We start from the raw sequence: 25,679 nt of genomic DNA, 5'->3' as shown, positions 1-25,679 counted from the left end.
TTCATCATCCTATGAGATTGTTGAAATCATGACTGATGGACGATAATGTAAACAAAGCCATGGGCTGATGATGATTGTTATTGTCGTCATCAGATCATACCAAGCAAAACACTGCACTTAGGTTGTATCAAGATGGATATTCAATATTAGAACAAATTTATAAATAAATAAATTTGACCGCAATATAATCTGAGTCAGAGACTCTTGGAAGAGTTTATTATACAAATGTGTCTTCGTGCCAGTGGTGCAGAGACTTATCAGGAACTTGCAGTGCTTTGGGGTAACAAGACCAGTGATGCCACAGATTACTTGTAAAAATAATCTGATTACTGATTACTCCTTTAAAAAGTTATCTAGTTACTTTACTGATTACTTAAGTATCAAAGTAACTTAGTAACTTTGAAAGTAACTAGGTTACGAATTCATCGTCGTCGTCCCTTCTGCTGCCACAAGAATGACAACAGTTTTTTTTTTTTTTTAATAATTCTTTATTGAAAGTGCATACTGTCATAAATCATGATTGGCTGCTCAGACAGGTCATCATGAGACGTCATCAGCCATCAGGCCATATAAGGTCACAGCTGTCCACTGCTCAGGCACTCTAGGACAGTGGTTCCCAAAGGAAATTAAATAGAAATAGAAAATGTATATAATATAATTGTAATTAAAAATAAAATTGTAAAACCATTGTGTAATATAAAACATGGTATTATAGTTTGTTATTCTCATGTGTGTGTGGCTGTGTGCGTGCGTGCGTGAGCGCACGTCCCATCTCCGGTCTAGCTGACTGAACCTCTGGCTCTCTTATCATCAGCATTATGAGATAGTAACTAAATAGTAACGCACAGCCACTTGGAAAAGTAACTGTAATCAGATTACTGGCTTGTAAAAAGTAACAAGTTAGATTACTATTTACTGAAAAAAGTTATCAGATTAGAGTAACTAGTTACTTAGTAACTAGTTACTGGCATCACTGAACAAGACACATGATACACAGTACAGATACAGACTAACATTTACTGCTACTATGTATAATGTGTAACATGTATACGCTTTTCATTGTTTCTTTAAACACTTGTGTGTTTCGTTTTAATAATATAACAATACATTTGAACCTTGAACCTAATGTAGTAAATCGATCACAGTCAGGAAGTATCACAGTCCCACGCTCACATAGCATTACGCAGGACCTCTTGACTCATCTCAACACTAAGACAAAAGAGGGTGGAGGAGTGACTGTGCACGTCAGAGTTTTCATCCCGTTTTGTCTGGTGCTGAGGTTAAAACTGGTCATTGACCCCGTCCCTGGGTCTCGGGGGATCTAATGTATCTTTGACCCCGTCCCTGGGTCTCAGGAGATCTAGTGTCATGCATTGGCCATGTTCTCAACGGCTACATTCAGTGTTTTTTTCAGGGTGTTTTCTTCCTCAAGGGAAACTGGGGGTCAACGCGCGTTGTTATCACATTTCACCCTCTATCATTAATCCTAAATGGAGACACGCAGGTAGAGCGGAGGTGTAGAGAATGTGAAGCAAAAGCTCAACTTGTTCGGCGACTGTTTTTCCCGACTACTAAAGGTCAATCATTGCCTGTTTCTTTCCATCACGGCTCCGTTAGTGAGGCCCTCGCTCAAACCTATATGCAAATTTCATCGGAGGTCCTTATGACTCTATGCATGGTAATGTCTCATTAATGGACTTGATTAATGCCACTAGTATCTACTGCACAATACTATTGAGCCACTGTTTTCAATGGGAAATCCTTAATGAAGCATCCTTCATGGTCTCACACTGACTTAAGTCCAATAATAGCTTTCCCGTCAGTGAGCTCACTGTGTAAAAGTGGGTTGTTAGCTCTCTGGCCAGGGACTTAGAATTAGTTTGGGCTGTGGGTGAAAGTGGATGGGTTTAATTGTGCTAATGGTAACATAAAGTATGTGTAATTGCCTACAGCATGCTGTGAGTGCGATAGGCTCACTTTTGATTAATGCAGAGAAGTGTTTCCTCCTGCCTGTGCTGGGCAGTGACACAATATCTATTTTCAGACCGCTGGTCTCTGCGCTACAAAAATAAACTCGCTCTAAATGCGTCTTTAATAGTTTTCCTTCTTTCGATTTTGTTCTCTCTCTCTCTCTTGCTTCCTGAGTGGATTTGCCAATACTTGAGAGTTGTGTTGCAGTTCATCAAACAAAGCTCAGTGTTTCGGTGGAAATCCACTTCTGGAAGCCGGGGTAATTCTTCTGTCTGAGAAACACAATGTGTGTGGGATTGGGCGGCTGATCGAGGGGGTTGGTTGGCTGACGACCAAAAACCCCATAGGCAATTATGTCATATTTCATAACGGAGTTCCCTTTTGTGTGTTGTGGGAAGAACAAGCCCAACGGTTCCGCTGGTTGGCGCTGTGAAATCGACTGTGAAGTTGCTCCACCTTTCCCGATGGCAAACCCTAAAGCTCTCGATTCCGAACGTCTGCCTGCCAACGGGTGCTTGTGTAACTTTTTGTTTGAGACGAGACGGAGACAATGGAGGGGTTGACTCCAGTGTTGGAAGAGGTCTGAGAGCCCTTATTTTAAGTAAACAGGTTTAATCCAAGCCTCTTTACTCTGAGTGATCCCTTAGGCTGCTCTAGAGGGTAGCCAGCCATGATTTCTACTAGGGCTGGGCGATATAACGATAACGATAAATATCGCGATATATTTTAATAATCGATATCGAATATCTAAATAAAAAAAAATCGAAAAATCGTTTTTTTTTTTTTTTTTTTTTTTTTTACCTGCAACAGGGCAGTTTTAAAACCAGAGACAGTGGACAGACTTGTCTTTCTTGCCTGCAACTTAAAGTAATGGCTTTGCTTGTCCAAATGACAATACTGACCAAATTCAGATTTCTTTTTCTCTTGTCCATTTATTTTGTTTGCTTTCTAATTTAAAATACATTTTGAAACCGTCTGTACACAGTAGGCTATGTGTGCTAGCAGAACTAGACTCCAGTCACGAGTCACAGTGCACATGTGCGGTGGTTTGTCCACCAAAAAAGCGCCAAAAGATCGAAAATAAACTAGCAGAGCCAGAACTGTTCAACTCCTCTGGAGCCACAGCCAGCAGAGAAGCAAACAAACTTACTTTAGCTTTTAAACCAGCTGCAGCCTGAGAACTGGAGTGTGAGGGGATGTAACACTAAAGATGGCGGCAATGACAAAGAATTGCTGCAAAATAAACATACATCTGTTGTTAAAAAAAAAAAAAAATGTTTTTTTATTTTTTTTATACTTATAACAATTCGATAATTATCGATATCGAGAAATAAAATAAAATTATCATATCGTTATCGCGATATGATTTTTTTCCATATCGCCCAGCCCTAATTTCTACATTGTCTTGTTTGTGTGTATAATATGTGTGTGTGTGTGGTGAAAGAGGAGAGAGAGAGATTGTTGTGCTCGGTTGTAAATCACAGCGCCTTGGGTTCTTTTCCCGCACACCTTGACAGGTGCTGATCTAAGCACAGCTGATAACCTTCCCGAGCTGGACTTAACACGTTGAATAAAGTCATTGCAGAAGCGTGAATCAGTCAGTTCTGCTACGCTGACGGTGGATAATTGAAGCAAGATGAGGCTTTTTCACATAGCATCGTTCTTAGTCACCGCTACGTCTTTATCATTTGGTGAGAGCCTTGTGTTTGACTGAACAGATGATTACACAGTGAAATCCCGACAGGCGCACGCTGCCAATTCAAACAGTATCACGCCACACACCAAGAGCATCCCAAACGTCTGGAGACCATATTCATCCTAGAATAATAGATTAACCCTTTCAAACTGTATCACATGTAAAAAGAACATTATTATATTGTCTATGCTTCCTTTGCACTCCAAGTGAAGCACTTGAGTGCTGTCAGATGAAAAATACCACTTACTTTTGACTCCTGGGAGTGTATCCATTTCCTGCTGGCTTTGTTGTACACGACTGTAAGGTGCTTTGGATAAAAGCGTAAAAAAAAAAAAAGTTAATGTACTAAATATTGTAGTTTCTTTAGTAATATAGAGAGTGAAACTCTTAGGCTTCTTCATTATGGAAGGGCCCCAGACTGCTCGTCATGCTAATGCTATTCTAGACAAGAGCCACTGACGGAAACACTGAAACATCCTTTCAGCTGTGCGAGAGTGGGAGCACAGCAGCTGTCTGGAGAGGAGAGGAGAGGAGAGGAGAGGAGAGGAGAGGAGAGGAGAGGAGAGGAGAGGAGAGGAGAGGAGAGGAGAGGAGAGGAGAGGAGAGGAGAGGAGAGGAGAGGAGAGGAGAGTTGTTGGTGAGACTGGAGTGTTTGTGTCATCAAAATCCAATTTTGTCAGAACAAAGCAAAGAGGCTATTTTGCTTGGACCCATAACAAAAGATGACAAGAATAGATTGCTCTGTGACAAGAGAAGAACTGAGATTTATGAGGCCAGCTTTCATGTTGGCTGATTAGATTATAAAAAAAAAAATGCGCAGAGGCGGGTCCACAACCAGAGGATGATTACTGATAAACAATAGAACAGATTTCTGCTCAGTGGGCTTGGGTGTTGGACTGAAAAAACCCTGAAAAAAAAATCTAATTTGGCTACCTGGGAAATATTGAAATTATTTCACCTCTGTGTATTTGTGGCAGGTTCATGCGTACAACCTATTAATTTGTGCTTTATAAAACCATGGCTTCCTGCCTATCTTCCTCACAGTAGATGAACACTCCATAATTTTGGGAAATACTCTTATCCCCAGAGTCAGAGAAGATTGATAATGTCATATCTGTGTGTCAATTTTGGTGTTGGAAGTTGTATTTATTTCGATGGAGATAAGCTAGCTGCTCCCTACTGCTTCCCAACCTTGTGCTAAGCTAGGCTATGCGCCTGGACCTCTCTGGGGCTACTGGACAAACAGAGATTAAACTAGAGATTAAACTAGAGATTAGACATCAATCTTCTTGTCTGACTTTGGGGAAGATGCAAATATGTGTATTTCCCAAAATGTTGAGGACTTGTTACTGTTAAGATGGCGGAGTTCACTGTTGTTGAGTAGATTGAGAAACCCTTGTCAACAACTGAACGAGGGTCTAAATGTGTAGGGTTGCCATGTTCTGTGTGTTCTACTCCCCTGGAGGAGTTCTCTGTACCGGTTCTGCTCAGTTGGCGATGTCAATTGTCCAAAGAGAACATGGCAACAGTTTGCTCTAGCCAGCTGCCGGTTGAAGGTACCACCCTGCAGTGTTGGGGGAAACTACTCTAGAACTGTAGTTTACCAAACAAACGACTTCACAATAAAAAAAAAATTGGGATTCACAGAATGGGGAAATTCTTGGCCGAAACCGAATACCGAAAATAGGAAACAGTCGGCCAAAAACCGAATGCCGAAAGGCCGAATATGATTAATATATATAATGCATTTATGTTTTACCAATGTTGTTCAGCTACCTGATTATGGCAAAAGACATGATTATGGCAAAACTTAACTTAAATAATATTTAAATTATAATCACTATTATGGGTCCATAGAACATTTATTCAGCACTTTTGAATGCATACATTAATTCCAGACTGACTGCTGAAAGATTGTATAATTTGAACATTTTCTCTTTTCATACAACAACATGTGCATTAAAGTCAAGTACATTTTCTTTTCTCTGTAGGATAACTACAACAAAGTGCATTCAGAACAAAGCCAAGGTGCTGCATAAAGATCTAGGCCAGTAGATAATATATATAAAATATCTCTTTTCAAGTCTTACTGGACAAAATTAGGTTTGAGTTTTGAGCTTCCTAGTTGTCGTAGTTGATGATGTCACACTAGGGGTAGTCAATTAAGTTTGGCCGAGGGCCAAATCTTTTCCAAGCGATTGTATGGGGGGCTAGAAACATCTACATGCTTCCCCTAGGCCTCCTCATCAATAAATTCACCGGCATTAAATACCACTGCTACGCAGACGACATACAACTACTCTGCTCTTTTAAACCCGACAACTTGGAGAAACTCAGCCTTCTCCAGGAGTGCCTGCTCGGCATTGAGAGCTGGATGGGGAGTAACTTCCTCCAGTTAAACGCAAAAAAAACTGAGGTGCTGATCGTAGCAGCTGAAAAGACTGCAGCTAGAGTGGCCACTCACTTGGGGTCCCTTAAAGACAACATACGTCCCCACCTGAGAAACCTGGGTGTTGTCTTCGACCAGGCCATGAACCTAGACAAACATGTCAAAACACTCACACGCACCTGCTTCTTTCACCTCAGAAACATTGCAAAACTACGCACCATCATATCTCACTCTGAACTAGAACTGTCCGTGCATGCTTTTATTTCCTCTAGGCTTGACTACTGCAACTCACTTTTCACCTGTCTCACCAAATCATCCACAGATAAATTACAAATGGTCCAAAATGCTACAAATGGTCCCCAGGTCCAGGCTTAAAACAAGGGGTGATCGAGCCTTCCAGGTGACAGCACCAAGGCTCTGGAATGCTCTCCCACTGGACCTGCGAATTGCCCCCTCTGAGAACTCTTTTAAAAAAACAATTAAAAACACATTTGTTCAGACAGGCTTTTGGTCATGCATAGGCACTTTTTTCTTGTCCTCACTGTTTTGTTTTAATTAGTGACTCATGATTTTATCCAAATTCTTTTATTCTACTTTTTCTATCTGGTTTCACTGTTTTTAACTGCTGTTTGTTGTTGTTGTCATTTATTTCTGATTTTGTTTTTATTGTGTTTTTATATTAAGCTGTAGTGTAAAGCACCCTGTGCATTCGTGCTGTGAAGGGTGCTATATAAATAAAGGTCATTCATTCATTCAAACAAAAACAATGGCTAATTTAATATATTGATAGTGAAAACATTTTAACTCTGTGACAGACCACCTTATAACTCATACATTTGTGGGAGAGGCAGAGAATGGACAAAATAAACGAGCTGCATAGGTGGCATAATAAACTGTAAACGACATGTACACATTTGCACTGAACATTATACCTTTGTCTTTTTGCCATTTTATTATAAAACCTGAGACAAGCGCCTCTCTTATCAGTCTATCTTACATTACACGCAACCAATGCGTCTATCTGACGGCACTTTCTGTGGAGCGCACTGGACTATTGAGAAACAATAGGAATTTTCCATTGGTTCTCCCAGTCCACGTGACCATTTCTAGCATTTCCATTGGCTATAGTGACAGACATAGATATATGATAAATGGATAGATACAGTGGATTAGATGCAGTCCAGAGAAAACAACCAATCTAAATATTTCAAGATTCTATCATATGCTTTACATCCGCGCATTCTCGGAGAGATGCACAACATTTTTAGATGACAATCCATTCCGATACAATAAAGCAAATCTTTATCACAAACAAATCCAAAGATATTTAATGTTTTACAAAACATGTCTAGTGTTGTGCCCGGCTTTAGAGGGTTAAAAGCCAAATTGTATTTTTTATTTAGTTAATAAATGTCTCATTGTAATTCCTTATATACCTAATGTAGCACATCTTCTTGAAGCGGATTCAGCTTTTTTGGCTCTGATTTGACTTCAGTTTAATTGAATTGTTACTGTTCACATGTGTGGTGCCGTCACAGTAAGTAAAGATAAAGTTTGAATGACTTACTGAACTGGTGTTTTAATTTCACACCACACTGCTTGTTTGTTATTTCAGCACCAGGCGCTGTCCACCGACTTTTTTCATGTTGAGCAAGCGCTACATTGCACCTCGCTGCCTACCTGTTATTCACTCTCAACATGGATAAAACAAAGTATAATAAGCATTATTTAGGTGGTGGTAGTTTCTCTATTTGGACATTATAGCTAACATATAGCCTAGCCTAGTTGGTCTGATATAAAAGACTGTGCATTGTCAGATCTATTCCACGCGTAGTGTAACAGTGGATGAAAATGGTAAAGGAACTGTGTACTTCTTCCACCACTGCCTCCCGACCGTCACACACACACACACACACACACACACACACACACACACACACACACACACACACACACACACACACACACACACACACACACACACACACACACACACACACACACACACACACACACACACACACTCCTCCCATCACAGTGCTGACTGCTACTCTGCTCTCCTTGAAAATGGTTTGTAGGTCTTGTCACTGTTAAATATGTCAAGAGCAGAGTGAGGTTTGGAAATGGTTTGTGTTTGAGGTGAATGCCTCTGACAGTGACACACACACACACACACACCGCTGCCCAACAGCCCCACCTCCTCCCACTCGGCACACACTCAAGAAAGCACACTACAAGATTCACGTGACCTGTGACATACTGTAGCCTGATGCCGAGCCACAGTTGAGATGACTACGATGTTCCGATCTAGTGCACCAGGTTTGCACATACAGTATGTAGCACTGGCCACCGCCAGTCCAGCCAAAAATTGTAGTTTGTCAAACTAAAACTAATTTGCAAAAAGTAGCCCAACTACATTATGGAAATGCAGGCAAAACCTCACTCAGAGAGACCCAAGGATGTGTTCTAAGGAGGGGAAATGGAGCAGCAGAGGTACAGGAAAATGCTAAATTCCTAGGGAAATATGTAGTTTGTAATTAAGGGGAGACCACCCACCTAAAATACCATTTTCCTGATTTTGGGCCAATTTTGAGATTTTTGTATAATGTTGCCCCTTTACATGTCTTCTTTCAAACTAGTGACAAGAAAACGTCAAGAAAACACATTTAGTTTCTTATTTTGCTTAATTTTGCATGATTGCATCCATAATGTGCACATATTGAATGGGGAAGTGCCTCATTTGCATATATAAACATAAAATTCAGAAAACTTGCTATATATTTTTTCTTACTTTATATGTACATAACAAACTGGGAAAGTTTCATAGTAATATCTATTCAAATATTTTTTTTGCCTATTAGGGGGTACAGTAATCGGTTGTGTTGTTTGTTACTACACTGTTACTACTACTACATCATTAGTATTATGTTATTATGTTGTTCATTTATCAGGCATGTGTTTAGGTTGTCTATTACTAATGGTTTGATTGGGTGTTGTGTTTGTAAATAGCGGTTTAAATTTTTTACATTTTACAATACAGAACTTTGAAGGCGTTTTCCCAAAGGGTAGACATGTACAGTACCATTTCCCTAGCATCTACACACACCAAACTTTCCAGCTTTATTCATATCTATATCCTGCTTATTTGTACCAAAGGGTTTGTTGATACGTCATACATAGCCTGATTTACAGACAATACAAAACTTTAAAGGCGTTTTTCTCAAAATGAGATTTTATGAGTTTGTATTACACATAAAACTAAAAATCTCAATTTCTCTAGTACCTCCACACACCAAACTGGCCATGTTTCCTCCTATCCATAATACCACAACTTTCTGTTAGAGGATTTTTTGATATATCACTCATCCAGATTTTTAGAACATTTTATACATGCAAACAAATGTATGGGAAAAATCAATTTTTTATGACTAGTCGTAAAAGGTCATAAATTCCTGTTTGGGTGGCATATCAAAAAATCCTCTAACAAAAAGTTTGTTTTTTAATGTAGTAACATGAAAAACCATGAGAAAATATCTATCATCCATTTTTGCAAAATTTTTGCACAAATTTGCATTTTGAATAGACCACGCCCCCTTTTTGGTAATACAATTATGCGACCAAAAAATTTGTAATAAATAATTTTTCTTTTTTTGACTATTCTAAACAATTAAGATGTTTGCAAATTATTTCATCCTTTATTATTGTTTCCCCCTATCTAGGGGGGTGGTCTCCCCTTAACATCCCCAAACCAAATTACCCAAAGTAGTTAGGTCTAACTACTGAAAAAGCGATTGAGATTTGAATGTAGTGACACTATCACCCAACTACTGTAATGTAATTGAACTCCATGTAGTTAATTACTCCCAAACACTGCCATTCTGCACACTGTTACCAGTGGACTAAGACCTTTATTATCAGCTAAATAAAACTTAGTTTGACTATATTCATTTAATTTAATCATTTTGGGTTTCTTATAACTCATTTGCTTTATGGATTCTGGATTTTACAGCACTGTTAATAATACTTTTGACACGCTAAGCAGTTTTGATTTTGGTAATTTGATAACTTCTTTAATGTCTAATTTATTCAGAATTGCTCAGACTCGTATCTGAATGCAACTTCCTGTGTACCTCAGTGGATTCATTAGTTAAAGGAATTTGCAGTGCTGTTCTTGGTGTGGGCCTGGCAACCACAATGTTATTCCAAAGCACTAGGCATGCAGGCCTCTTATTAGCAAAGGCAGATATTAAGATTAGTGTATTCCAGAGTACTGGAGCTAAGAGGGTGGGGTGACCAACAGGTCCTCAGAGATCTTTGCTGCTGTTGGGTGAAAGCCTTGTATCTCACAACTTGTCAGGTAGGGTAATTATGGTATTTTTAAAACCTGGACCATATTGTTCCATCGTTTGGGGTCTAAATGACTAATGGGGACAGCATTTATTAGGAATTGGTTTTTGAAATTTGGATACTGAGGGAGATCTCTTCAGCTGGCAGCCGTGAAAACGGGCTGCAATGTAATCAGTGGTGGTATTTGTGCTCGTCAAAGTATGTCCACTAAAAGTGTTTGTTTCTGCCACTGACAGGCTCAGAGTGTTATAATGTACAGTATGTGTCTGACAACATTATGTAAAGGATCCCTACAGACAGAGATGGACCTTTTATGTTCATGTTAACTTCTTCCTGTCTCTGTTTTAACATCCCAGGTCAACACAATAACTTTAGCTAATAACTTTACCTCCATTTCTGTCTGCTGTCTTCCACTCTTGGAACAGCATTTTTATTTAGGAACAAGTGCTTTGGTATCGAGGAGTTCTCCTACAGTCAAAATGCTTACTAGACCTGATGGTCTGCAAGGCGCAGTGTACGGATGCATATTGTCGGTATCATGGTGCACCATGAATGCATGAAAGAGGGGGGGCGGGGGACGTCGTTTCTGATTATTGATTACCAATAACGATGAGGATACTCAAGGCCTACGGAGTCCCTCCCAATCTACTCCGGGCGATAGGGACCATGCACACGGGTACAAGGGCCAAGGTGGTAACCCCAGACGGCAACAGTGAAGAATTTGACATCCTGGCTGGAGTGATGCAAGGGGACACCCTTGCCCCCTTCCTTTTCGTCATAGTCCTCGACAATGCGCTCAGGAAGGCCATCAATGGACGGGAGCAGGAACTTGGTCTCACAATAACCCCAAGGAGATCGAGACGACACCCCGCCATAGTCCTAACAGACCTTGACTACGCGGACGACATCAGCCTTCTCTCTGACCAGGTGGAGCAGGCACAGGAACTCCTGTGCAGAGTGGAGACGGAGTGCGCCAAGGTTGGCCTTAGGCTAAATGCCAAGAAAACCAAGGTCATAATGTATAACAGCCTCCCGGATCATCCACCTCTAAGGACAACAGGAGGCTCTGCTCTAAAGGAAGTCGGTGATTTCAAGTACCTGGGCTCGTGGGTCAAGACCTTAAAGTGAGGAAGGCGCTTGCGTGGAGGGCTCTGAACGGCATGACCAGTGTGTGGAAATCCAATCTCCCCCGTCAAATCAAGCTCAACTTCTTTCATGCAACAGTTGAGTCTGTCCTTTTGTATGGCAATGAATGCTGGACCTTGAAGCCCACCCTGCAGAAGTCCTTGGATGGGTGCTACACCAGAATGATGCGTGTGGTGCTCAACATCAACAGGGATGAGCATGTCACTAATGCAAACTTGTATGGGGGGGTGCTAAAGGTGAGCGATAAAGTGGCAGTCAGGAGAATGAGGCTGGCAGGTCACTGCCAGAGACACCATGAGATGCCAACCAGCAAACTTGTGCTGTGGGAACCAACACACGGGCATCGATCACGAGGACGTCCCACATTAACCGACGTACTCCGGAGAGATGCGGGAACAGAAAGCACCGGCGAGCTAGCCAGATGCATGGAGGATAGGGATGACTGGAAGCACCGATGGAGGGCCCGTCCGAGGACGACCTAGATAGATAGAATAACGGCATTAGCCTCAGTAGCCTTATTCGCTGATCGGCTGGTTGGCTGTGATAACATGGCCTGATCATCATGTAATTTACGTGAAAAAGCTCTTACCTGTGGCCGGTTGGATCCCCAAAAGGATTTCCCAGTTATCAATCGCCATCTGGTAGATCCATATGTCCATTGGCTGATCATCCATTTGTACCACAACTAGCCACAGCTTCAGCTTGTCTATGAAAACTGTGCGAAGTGTAGCATCGCAATCTGTTGGTACAATATGGATATGCGCAAACGCAACCCCTCGTTTTATATCTTTTAGATAACTATGCTTTCTGTACTCCAAACACAACAAACTCTTCATCTTCAAGTTTTCCAGTCTTCCAGTAACCATATATGCCATGTGTGATTTCAGAGTGAGACTTCTGTTTGAGAAAGACTTCTGTTTTTGGGTAAGAAATGGAAGGCTCCTCAGACACATAAGTCTGAACAGTCTGAACAGTCGGTGGCAAAAACACCGTTAGTGAACATACTTTGACATGCACAAATGCCTCCAATGATTACTTTGCAGCCCTTTTCGCGGGAAGCAATCTCGCTCAATACTGAACCAATTCCAAATAATGTTTGTCTCTATTAGTCACTTTGACCCCAAAAGATGGAGAAATGGGGTCCAGGTTTAAAAATACCAGAATTACCCGTTAAGATAAACTACCTCATTTTCAGATTGAATTGATGTATTTTTACTCTACTCTGGGGTTTTGAAGGAATTTCATGAACTTACTGACAACATAGAAAACCCTGTTGACTTTCAATTCAAGTAAAACATGAAATTATCACCAACATTGGAGATACAAGGTATTTTCTTGACAGCATGGCTGTGTTTCCATATGAGCTGTGGCTTGGCTGCTCTTGAACTGTGTATGTGTATTATACTGTGTGTGTTTGTATAATAGTATGTGTATTAATGGTACTGTGTGTGTGTTGATGAGAGAGTGTGTGTGTGTGTGTGTGTGTGTGTGTGTGTGTGTGTGTGTACTGCCCATCCAGCCCTGTTATTTTAGGCAAGAGGTGTGAAGCAGGAAGCTGTTCTACTAAAGGCTGCTGCGCACGTAAGGAGGAGCACTGTTGAAAAAAGGCCCTTTTTATACTGGCGATCAGATGTTGGTTAGTTTGACGTGTGGGTGGTCGGAATGTAAATTATTACGTTTATAACTCGTGAACTGAACTCATATGAACTATGTTGATTGACACCTCACGTCTCACTTGATTTCCTAGAGTAATGTTTCTCCTTTTTACAAATGAAAAAAATACACTTTAAAGGTGGTAACATTCAGACACTAGATGTTGCACTAGACTAGAGCACCAGCTTGTCATCAAATCATAAATTTGATCTAATTGGGTTAGATATGTTCCTTTGGGTATCGGCCGTAACCGAGTACTGATCCGATACCAGTGCATTCATAAAAAGAAAACAAATCTTTTTTTATATTATATAAATGTATTAAATTATAATTATTTTTTCTTTTTTTACAGCTACAGATACTGTTTTATATATACTGTTTTTTAGTAATAACTAGAAAGTAATGGTATTTATTCAACAACAGGTGATTGTATAGATTAGTATAATTAATTGACAACTATGCTCAATGAGTTCACCCACGGAACTGTTGTTGGTGTTGGGACATTGGTACCGCACGGGCGCTATACGTTGTTGCACTTGCTACCCAGTCGGCTCCGGTTCAGTTAGCTAGTAGTAGTAGCAGCGTGTATGTTGTGATTTTCGATGCAAAATAAATATTCAACATTCTCTTTTGAGACTCCGCCTCTTATCCTTTGGCACTAAAAGCTAAACATTGTCACCAGTGTGGCTGTCCTCAACATGTTATTAATTGCGTGCATGTGTGCGAGAGGTCGATCAGTGACGACACTTAGGTTAGCCAGTTAACGTGAGCTAGGTTAGCCAGTTAACGTGAGATCAGGGCCGCGAGATGCGAGCAGTGCGGTCGCACAGGGCCTCGCGGGAAGGGGGGCCTCGCAATTTTTTTTTTTTTTTTTTTTTTTAAATTTTTTTGCGAGGCCCCCCTTCCCGCGAGGCCCTTTTTCATCACATACCTAAAATCTAGTTTTGCTTATATGCTTATATATTTCACATTAGACACGTTTGTAGAATGTGTCTGACTTGTTCCTGGGTCTGCACCTGGGTCACTATTGGAGCTCTGGTGCTCTGCAGCAGACATACTATTGGTTTCAACGAAGGGAGTGGTTACTTACATCATAGTACGCCGCCGGAAACTTAAACGAAGAAGAAGAAGAAGAGTCAGCTGCGTTTGAATATTTTGCGCGTGCAGCTTTTGACTATTATGCTTAGTTATGCCAGCCAAGGTCGGTCATTATCAGTCGGTCAGTCACCAAGGAACGTTGACGAAAGGCGGGACAAATGGCCGGAGCCTTGTCATGATGCAGTCGGGATATAGCCATGGCCCATGATGATGTCGGCTAGTAGCTAGCTTAGCTAAAGGCTATCTAGCGTTAGCTAACCTGCAGCCAAGATGAAGAGGATGGTCGTTTGGCAGATGAACTTCGTCAACTCCACGCGGTTGTCTCCATCCTCTTGGACGTTTGGTGAGTTTTTAACCTATTCTATTAACTCTATTCTATTCCCGCCGTGGACATCGCTCTCTCTCTCTCTCTCTCTCTCTCACTCTCTGGAGCTAAACTGGCCGACTAGCTATTGTAGTACTACTAGTAGCTAACGGTGTGTGCCTGGTGTCAGCACCTGGCTGTATGTAGCCGCATAGCTTGCTTCTGCGTTAGCTAATGGTTAGCGATAGCCTGGTTGAGCTAACTGTTAGCCAGTTAGCTGTTTAGCTTCGACGTTAACTGCCGGCTGCGCTCGGCTGGGAACGTTCGTTTGATGCTATCAGTTAGCCTTGAGTTAGCTGTTAGCTTGTGCTACGACCATTGACATTAGCCGTGAGAATAGCAGGGGGTTCTGGCACTCTGACTACGACATCATCTTTGACAGAAGATGTAGTCGGGCCTGCACCATGACAAGGCTCTGGCAGCAGCTTATTTTTGTCCCGACAGCGAGAGGCCTTTCGTCAACGTGGATACCTGTGTTGCGGCCTTTCGCCCTGCGTTCCTTGGTGCAGGTAAGATTAATGAAAATGTCATGACATTACCCCACTCTTCCTTCCCAGGTGGCCAAAAAGTTCCGGCCCATTAATGGCCTGTATCCGGCAGGCCGGAAGAAATTAGTCGGCCCAAGTCCGGCTGCCAGAGTCGGCCAAGTAGGCGGCAATGACTGACTGGCCGATTCCGGCCCGAGTACACTGGGCCAGGTCCGGGGTTGCCGGAAGCGGTGAACGTCCGGATCGGCCCAGTAGGCGGCAATGACTGACTGGCCGATTCCGGCCCGAGTACACTGGGCCATGTCCGGGGTTGCCGGAAGCGGTGAACGTCCGGTTGCCTAAAGCAGCCCAGATGCGACCCACACACACTGGGCCAGGTTTGGTTGCCCGAAGCCTAGCCGACACTGCCAATGCAATACTGGTACTACACAGTAAATTACGCAGAGTAGATTTGACTCAAACTGAGTAAAGAAATTTTACTCAACAGTTTGAGTGAAATGTACTCAGTTTGAGTCAGCGGAATTTACTGTGTACCCAGTATTCTGCCAGAGCTACTCCACTATCTGCCTATGACCGTACATTACCGGAAATACAGTAGGAAATGGTTGATTAGTAATACAATGCCACATATTTAAGGACCCTTCCCTTTACCAATTCAGTATTGGCATGTCCCTCATTGAAAAATTCAGAAGTTTACATGCTGTCTCCTACCTCACTGAAATATATTCTCAGTGTATGTACACAATATACATCATTCTGCAGTGAAGCTCAAATATCAAGTAAAGTAACAATTACCCTCATACATGCTACTTTTTCCAGTTAAAAATGACAACTTGAATAGATATTTAAACATTTATTAACAAAATATCACATCCTCCTCTCTGAACCCAACGATAAAGCCTCCAATGAAATGAACCCATTGTTCCCCTGCAACAGCTTCTCCCACAGGGGATCTTTGATTAAACACCTGCTAGCAGAAGAATATAGACAGTCAGAAAAAAAGTTCACTGTTTACTACTTAAGTACATTTAAAAGTAGAAACTTTGACTTTTACTCAAGTGTGTACTTTCACTTAAACTTTCATGTTAGTCTAGCTTAGCAAAATTTTTTAGGAGAATTAATACAAAAACAAGTGATATGGCCATTCAGTTGTAAATGAAAGCCTGCATTTAGTAAGACGTTGTTTATAAATGTCTTTTGGTTTGGTTATGAATGAATGACAGCATCTCTATAGCACAGCTCTATTACTAGGACATAAAGTGCTTTGGAATGACTGTATACATCATTCACAACGGGTGGCCCCAGCAGGAATCAAACTCCTAACCGTGACAGTGTTAGTGCCATGCTCGGAGTGCCAAGCACAAGACCCCAATGTTATGCGGGGCTCTGCTCATAGGCGGGCGGCTCGTAGTCCTGGTTGTAGAAGCAACCGTCGCCCTCCATGGAGACCCCCCTCCTCCCGCGTCACCCCAGCGAGGTGGCGGGTGGCGACCCTGACGAGGTGAGCCATGGTGGGGTGGCGGGGGGCCGGCAGGGGGGGGCTCCGGAGAAAAGCGCCAGGGGGCCGGGCCGAGAGGCGCCCCTGGGGCACCCCGGGAGGCGTGGGCATAGCCTTACGGACCACGGGGGAATAGGTGACGTGGGGGCGTAGCGTGGCGGGGGTCTGGGGGAGCTGTCGCCGGCCCCGGCGAGGCGTGCTGGTCCCCGACGTGGAGGGGATGGGACTTCCACTCACTGCCCTACACGAAAAGTGAAAAAGGCAAATAAAAAGAACGAACCACAAATTCAACGACATAAGAGAAGAGGATGAGATAGAGAGAGAGAAGAGAGAGAGAGAGAGAAGGAAAGCAAGATAACAAAATACAACAAGAGCCACAGTATGGAAGCAAATGAGTGACAGAAGTATTTGAATTTGATCAGACACCGAATTTATAGCATTGAAAATAATTACTTTGAAAACATGTATCTGAATTGAATTTATAGCATTGAAAATAATTACTTTGAAAACATGTATCTGAATTTTTTCAGACACAAAAATTTATAGCATTGAAAATAATTACTTTGAAAACATGTATCTGATTTTTGAATTTTATCAGACACCGAATTTATAGCATTGAAAATAATTACTTTGAAAACATGTATCTGAATTTTTTCAGACACCGAATTTATAGCATTGAAAATAATTACTTTGAAAACATGTATCTGAATTTTTTCAGACACCGAATTTATAGCATTGAAAATAATTACTTTGAAAACATGTATCTGAATTTTTTCAGACACCGAATTTATAGCATTGAAAATAATTACTTTGAAAACATGTATCTGATTTTTGAATTTTATCAGACACCGAATTTATAGCATTGAAAATAATTACTTTGAAAAATGTATCTGAATTTTTTCAGACACAGAATTTATAGCATTGAAAATAATTACTTTGAAAATCATGTATCTGAATTTTTTTGCTCCGAATTTACCTATGTGAAATAAAAATTCAATGTAAAAAATTCTAATGTTTTAACTTCCGGTTAAGCTGCAATATGTAGCGCACGCAATTGGTTATAGCTCCGCTCCCGTTATCGTTAATTTCGTTTAAAAACCTTATTTGGACAATACCAAAAGAGACTAGACCACATCGTATGTATTGATAAGACCTTCTACTAACTATATCAAAAGACAACATGGTTAGGGGTGGGGAAAAGACGGGAAAGAAACAAGATACGGCAAAGCCAACGGCGCAGATTGAAACTCGGTCAAAGACAATGACAGGCGACGCTGTGGCAGATCCGTTGGTGAGCCCCGGCGCGGGGAATATAGAGGAGAATACACAGGGACCAAGGACAACTGGCCCCGAGATGGAGACAACAGATGACAACATAGCAGGAACATCAGAAAAAAGTACCGTGAAGGAAAAAGCAGGCGATTTTGAGAAGATAATAGCACAATCATCCATCGGATCCCTCACTGCTCCAACAACATCAACTGACACAAGCAGTTCAGTTGCACAGCCCGACTTCAACTCTCTGACTACCCTGATAAAAGAACAGATGATCGCTTTCAAAGCACACGTAGAAGAACAGTTGGTCGCACACGCTGAACACATCGATACTAAATTCGAAGAGGTTATGAGAGCAGTCACTTTGCTGTCCGTGCGAATCACGACAGTGGAGATTTCGGTGACAGAAAACACAAAAGCAGTCAAGGCGAACGAAGGTATCATGACAGCGATGGGAGAAGAGATGGAAAAAGTTAAAGATGAATACCGGAGGGAAATAAAATTGCTTAAAAACGAAGTGATGGAGAGGCAACTAGAAACCCATCGTTACCACAGGCGGAATAACATCCGCATTGTGGGGCTTGATGAATCAGTGAACTGCGATGACATCAACTTTCCAAACGTGTTATCAACGATTTTGAATAACTCCGATCCAAACAAAGTGCCAGAAGTGGAACAAGTTTACAGAATTGGTTCCCAGGGGCAAAATATCAACGGGCCGAGAGTCATCGTTGTCACTCTACGGAAAACTACAACAAGGGATGAAATCATCAAATATGCTCGCAACCAACGTGGGATGCTGAAGTATGGTGATAAACCAATATTTATCTACGAAGATTTGAGCAGAGAGGCCATCATCCGACGTCAACCATACAAAGTTGTGATGCAAAAGCTGTACACAGCCGGCCACAAGCCAAGGCTAGCATATCCGGCGCTGTTATCATTCTTGGACAATAACGGCCGCAGGTCAGGTCCATTTACACCCTTTTATGCTGAGGATTTCCTGATTCAAAATGCAGCAAATAACCCAAAGCATGACGGAAATGCCGGAACCAGTTAAGCCTCTCCCTAAATATATACCAGTGTAGGAATGACTTTATTGTGTTCATCAATGAGGTCATTCCACCAGTGTTGGAATAACATTGCTGTGTTCATCAAGTAGCAAACGATATGCAAGTCGTCTATAACAATGTTTACTGTGTATAATACGATTCATAATACATTATAATTTCAGTCTCTGGTCTCTGAGGGGTCAAATAAATATCAATACAAAAAGATCTATCTGGAATATTCTGGGTTTATCGCTCAAATGCCCTGGGTCTCTTAGATCATTCTGGAATGTAAAATAGTCTAGGCACTAGTATATTCTACAACCTTCTAGAATATAAGGCACCATGACAACGAAGTAAAGTAGTCTAGGCACTAGTATATTCTACAACCTTCTAGAATATAAGGCACCATGACAACGAAGCATACAACTCTAACAATAACATTCGGTGTGCATACACATAGCATATATAAATTAAATGAAGTGCAATCAGCCCTTAATAATACTTTAAAATTATCCACACATAAACGTATGGGCACAGCAAGGTTATTCTAACAATTTAAGTAATCACTCCATTAAAGGCACATTGAAGCGCTAAAAGGCGCTGCTTTTCTATCTTATCTAATCAGTTAAATCGGTTCTAGTGGCTTCTCCACGTTGATAATTATTTATCTCTTATTCCTTATCTATATCTTTCCATTGATTTTTATTTTATTAAATTTTTTCTTCTCATCACCCTATATTTTTTAAACATAATTTAACTTACATTGTTCTTTTCCAATGTTCTTCACATTAAGGTGTCAATATTACTATATATTTTTTAAATATATTGTAACTTACATTATTCTTTTCCAATGTTCTTCACATTAAGTGTCAATACTGATCTACAATCTTTTCCTTTTTTTTTCCCTCACACGTTGGTGGAGGGTTCAAAGGAATATGTCGATAAAGGTTTATTCTCTTTTTATTTTATTTTTTATTTTTATCTTTAGGTTAATTATCACAATACTTCATTACAGTAAGGGAAGGTGCAAGACCAAAAGCGACATTCTATTGCAATAGAATGGAAATGTTAGATCCTATGGCAATGAGCATAGGAAAATTAGGATTACAATGCTCAGGTTGGGCAATCCGGTGGACCATGGGAGAAAGTCAATCGCGGAGGATGTGTTCTTGGAACACAGGCATGTTCGACTTTCTGGGAGAGGGGAAAATAGGGGATTTTTATTTGTATATATATATGTTTTTAAGCTCAGCTCTCAACGGGACCTCATTAATTGGATGTGCATCTATTGTGGCTTCATACTCCAGAAACATTACCAAAAACTACACGAAAACATGCATAGACTATGGCTAGTTTGAATATAATGGTATGGAACACCGGTGGGATAAACAAACAACACAAGCGCAAAAGCGTGCTTACACTGATGAAAAAAGAACATGTGGACGTGGCACTATTAAGCGAAACGCACATTTTAGAGGGAGACATAAATACGTTAGCGGATAACATATACCATAATATTGGTCACTCTTCTTTTGCTACGAGAACTAGAGGGGTAGCCATAGTCGTCAGACGCAAATTAAATATCGAATTGAAAGGGGTATGGTCGGATGCTGAGGGGCGCATAACTATAGCTAGGATTATACACAATAACAGGAAAATTGCATTGGCAGCGGTATATGCCCCGAATTTGTACGAAGTGGGTTTCTTCACTTCACTAACAGGAGAAATGTTAAACCATCCCGAGTACTCATACATAATAGGTGCGGATTTTAATGCCATTTGGAACCCAAGGATGGACAAAACTTACCTTTCCTTCTCCAGCGAACAAAAGAATTCATCTAAAGCATTAAAAGATTGGTCGAAATCAACAGGAGTAACTGATTTATGGCGTTCACTTAACCCCATGACCCGCAAGTACTCCTGTCGTTCGGCGAGACACAACACACTATCCAGAATTGATTACGTCTTTGCATCCCCGAGAATATTTGATAAATACGAAGTGGAAATGACACCCAATGCGCTATCAGATCACTGCTACTTAATCCTGAAAGCAACATTTGGTACATTATCTACCCGGGCCCCAAGATGGCGTTTTAATTCGATGCTGCTTAACAACAAGGAATTCATTACACAAATTAAAGAAGCTCTCACAGTATTCCTACAAGTTAATACTAACTCGGTGCAAGATCCCAGAATATTATGGATGTCGGTAAAGAGTATGATCAAGGATTTCTCGGATAGATTTACCTCCATATTGCGCAAAAATCAAAACACAAAACTGTCTGAAAAGGAAACGCTTTACTCAACGCTTTTTAATTCTTTAAAATACAACAACTCTACTAGACTAGATAACCAAGTTAACATTCTAAAGACCGAGATCAAAGCAATGTACAGACAAAAATCGGAATTGCAAATACGCAGCACTAGACAACAGCAGTACTTCCAAGGTTCTAAACCTAGTCACCTATTAGCCATGCGACTAAGAATTAATGCAAAATTTGCAGATATAACTGCCATTAGGAAACAACAAGCTCTAGTAACAGAACCCAAAATAATAAACGATACATTCAAAGAATTCTACTCCGATTTATATAACTCAGAAACGACCTTTGATCAGGACAAATTAGACACATATCTTAATCAAATTACTCTCCCTAAACTTACAGATGAAGACGCTAAACAGTTAGAAGTACCGATCACATTAGAAGAACTCAAGAAGGCCATATCCGGAATGAAAAACGGCAAAGCTCCGGGAATTGACGGTATCCCATCAGAAATGTACATTTCTTGCTGGGACATATTTGGACCCTTATTACTAAATATGATCTTATACTCAGTCAAAGAGGGAAGCTTCATCGAACACCAAAATACCGCACTCATTTCAGTTCTTCACAAAAAAGACAAAGACCCCACTGAATGCGGTAGTTACCGTCCTTTAAGCCTCCTCGGAACCGATGTCAAACTGTACTCTAAGATATTAGCCATCAGATTGCAAAAGCATATGACGTCTTTAGTTCATACGGACCAAACAGGCTTCATAAAAGGTCGCCTGATCAATGATAACATAAGGCGAATACTGCACGTACTAGATACAGACAAAGAGGACATCACACCTAAGGCGATACTATCCCTGGATGCTATGAAAGCATTTGACAGGTTGGAATGGTCGTTTCTATGGGCAGTATTGGAAAGGATGGGGTTAGGAAAAGGTTTCATTGATATGATTAAAGTACTATACAAGGACCCATCGGCCATGATTACAACAGGCACAATCATCTCCAAAATCTTTCCGGTATCACGCTCTGCCAGACAGGGTTGCCCTCTTAGTCCCGGACTATTCAATTTATCATTAGAGCCTTTAGCACAATATATAAGACAATCCCAATCCATAGAACCAATCGTAATCAAGGGCACACAACAAAAAATTAGTTTATATGCGGACGACGTAATATTGTTCATGCAAAACCCCAACACCACATTGCCTCATCTGCTCAAGTTGATTGAGAACTTTGGTGATCTATCGGGATTTAAGATAAATTGGCCGAAGTCGGCTTTCCTTCCACTTAACACCCCTGCAAAAAAAGGTATAACCCTCCCAGGTGCGATACCGATGGTAAAACATTTCAGATGCTTGGGAGTGGAAATATTCCCCACCATAAGACAAACGGTGAAGCACAATTACACAAAAATACAGAACAAAATCAAGGACGACCTGGACAGGTGGGCAAAACTTAAAAACTCAGTACAGGCAAGGGTATCAATAGTTAAGATGGATGTATTACCAAGAATCAATTTCTTCAGCTCAATGCTTCCGTTACCTCCTCCAGAGGGCTACTGGAAAAGATTACAAACCTCCACATACAAATTTATTTGGAATAACAAACCGCCTCGCATAAAAAGATCCACCGCACAGAGAAGTAAAGCAGACGGTGGCATGGCAGTCCCAGATTTTTTACAATATTTTAATGCCTTCACATTAAGACCATTGAAGAAGATATGGTTTGACCCCGAGGCTTTGGTATCTTGGAGAGAATTAGAAGAAAACATAGTAGCCCCACAGAGATTGAAAGACATAGCATACACTAAACTTTCAATCAAGCATTGTGAGCGAGAATTTGGCCCAATAATAACCCATGCAATCAGGACATGGCGGGAAACTCAAAGGAAATTTCCTAACAATCAAGTATGGCATAATCACACTCCCATATTCAATAACAATGCTCTCTTAATGGGAAAACGACCTATAAGATTCCCTGTATGGGAAGAAAGAGGCATACACTCATTAGGGGATATTTTTAATAACAAGGGCCTCTGTAGTTATGTCGAAATATGCATAAAGTTTAACCTCACCGAGTCCACATGGCTTTTTTACATACAGTTAAAACTTTGTATGAGATCTCACGGTGTTCCATTACACATACCAATTGAACACCACAGATACCACAAATTTTTCTATGACAGAAATACATTGGGAGGTTTTGTATCAGGTTTTTATTCACAATTACTAACGTCCTCGTACGAAACCCTTCAACTAGACAATGTCTGGAGGAGGGATATACCAGACCTGGAAAATGACTTTGATTGGCAAGGAGCCTGGGCAAATGTCCGACTTACATCAAGGAACCCGGATCATCAACAAATCAATCTGAACTATATTCACAGGACATACTTGACTCCTATAAGGCTGTGCAAAATGGGGCTTATACAAAACTCCAAATGCTCCCAATGTACAAATGGGGACGAAGGAACATTTATGCACATGTATTGGGACTGCCCACCAGTTAAGGCATTCTGGGAAGATGTGTCCCAACAATTATCAATACTCGTATTTTGGAATATACCTGTACACCCCGCGGTATTGCTATTGAATGATGTTTTTGAGTTTGCAGTGAACCCACAACTAAAAAGATTGGTTTTATCGGGTATCACAGTAGCTAAAAAACTGATTGCATCACGTTGGTTTCAACCGGAAAAAATGTGCCGGAAAGTGTGGTTTCTTACATATCTTGATGTGATATATCAAGAAATATCAACAGCAAGAATTCTAGGGCTCAATGAATCCAAAATGTTAATGTGGTTAGAAGTGGTGGAGAGAATAAAAGCTAGCCTATAATGGTGATGTCTGGTTAGGAGTGAGGGATAATAGAGGTACTATCCAAGAGGGGGTCCGGGAGGGGGGGATTTGAGCTGGAGCATATGTGTGTAGGGTTTTAGAAAATAGGTATTCGGGGTATATTATATACTAACATTTATATAATTGTAACTTCGCTGGATATACACGGTATACGGTTAAAATGTTATTATTGACTATTTTTGTTTTATCCTGTTTCTGTACTTGCATATATTTTAACCACCTTTACTGAAAGTTTCATTATACATTGTGTGTTGAGTACTGACTTTTAATAAGTTTTGTTTTGCAATAATAAAAAAAATTAAAAAAAAAAAAAAAAAATTCTAATGTATAATAAAATTCAATGTAAAAAAAAATCGATGCATAATTGCGGTGTATAAAATTCGATGTAAAAAACCATCATCCGGGCTACCCAGACAGGATAAGCAATCGAGCCTGGATGCAATCAAATTGACTTCTGGCCTATCACTGCACGGCTTTGTCAGTCATGTGATCACACCAACCCGGGAGAAAGATGGCGGTATATATACATACGTTGGGGAGATAATATACATACGGTGGGGAGGAGACTGTACATTAGGAGGGGGTGGGTGGGAGAGAAATATACATACGGTGGGGAGAGAATATATACATACGGTGGGGAGGAGACTGTACATTAGGAGGGGGTGGGAGAAAATATATACATACGGTGGGGAGGAGACTGTACATTAGGAGGGGGTGGGTGGGAGAGAAATATACATACGGTGGGGAGAGAATATATACATACGGTGGGGAGGAGACTGTATATTAGGAGGGGGTGGGAGAGAAATATACATATGGTGGGGAGAGAATATATACATACGGTGGGGAGGAGACTGTACATTAGGAGGGGGTGGGAGAGAATATATACATACGGTGGGGAGGAGACTGTACATTACGAGGGGGTGGGAGAGAAATATACATATGGTGGGGAGAGAATATATACATATGGTGGGGAGAGAATATATACATACGGTGGGGAGGAGACTGTACATTAGGAGGGGGTGGGTGGGTGGGAGAGAAATATACATATGGTGGGGAGAGAATATATACATACGGTGGGGAGAAGACTGTACATTAGGAGGGGGTGGGAGAGAAATATACATATGGTGGGGAGAGAATATATACATATGGTGGGGAGAGAATATATACATACGGTGGGGAGGAGACTGTACATTAGGAGGGGGTGGGTGGGTGGGAGAGAAATATACATATGGTGGGGAGAGAATATATACATACGGTGGGGAGGAGACTGTCTATTATATGTATATTTCTCTCCCACCCACCCCCTCCTAATGTACAGTCTCCTCCCCACTGTATGTATATATTCTCTCCCCATCATATGTATATATTCTCTCCCCACCGTTCTCTTGGTGTAAAAAGTTTAAGACCAGGGTGAGGCCAGGCTATGGATGGCTTTGAAGGTGAGGAGTAGTGTTTTGAAGTTAATGCGTTCCTTGATCGGGAGCCAGTGGAGGGAGTGGAGGACAGGAGTGATGTGTTCGCGGGACCGGGTGTTAGTGAGGAGGCGGGCAACTGAGTTTTGGACCATC

At 41.1% G+C, this 25,679-nt stretch overlaps 1 protein-coding gene across 1 annotated transcript in view; it reads left to right on the top strand.

Annotated features, from left to right (window-relative positions):
- The window catches only part of LOC311245000 (PDZ domain-containing RING finger protein 4-like), a 282,914-nt gene that overhangs the window by 1,831 nt on the left and 255,404 nt on the right, over positions 1–25,679 (top strand). The window lies entirely within an intron of this gene.

Source organism: Notolepis coatsorum, assembly GCF_963971535.1.
Source record: "Notolepis coatsorum genome assembly, chromosome: 18".
Taxonomy (NCBI): domain Eukaryota; kingdom Metazoa; phylum Chordata; class Actinopteri; order Aulopiformes; family Paralepididae; genus Notolepis; species Notolepis coatsorum.
Note: the sequence above shows the minus strand (reverse complement) of the source record. Positions and strands in the feature narration are given on the sequence as shown.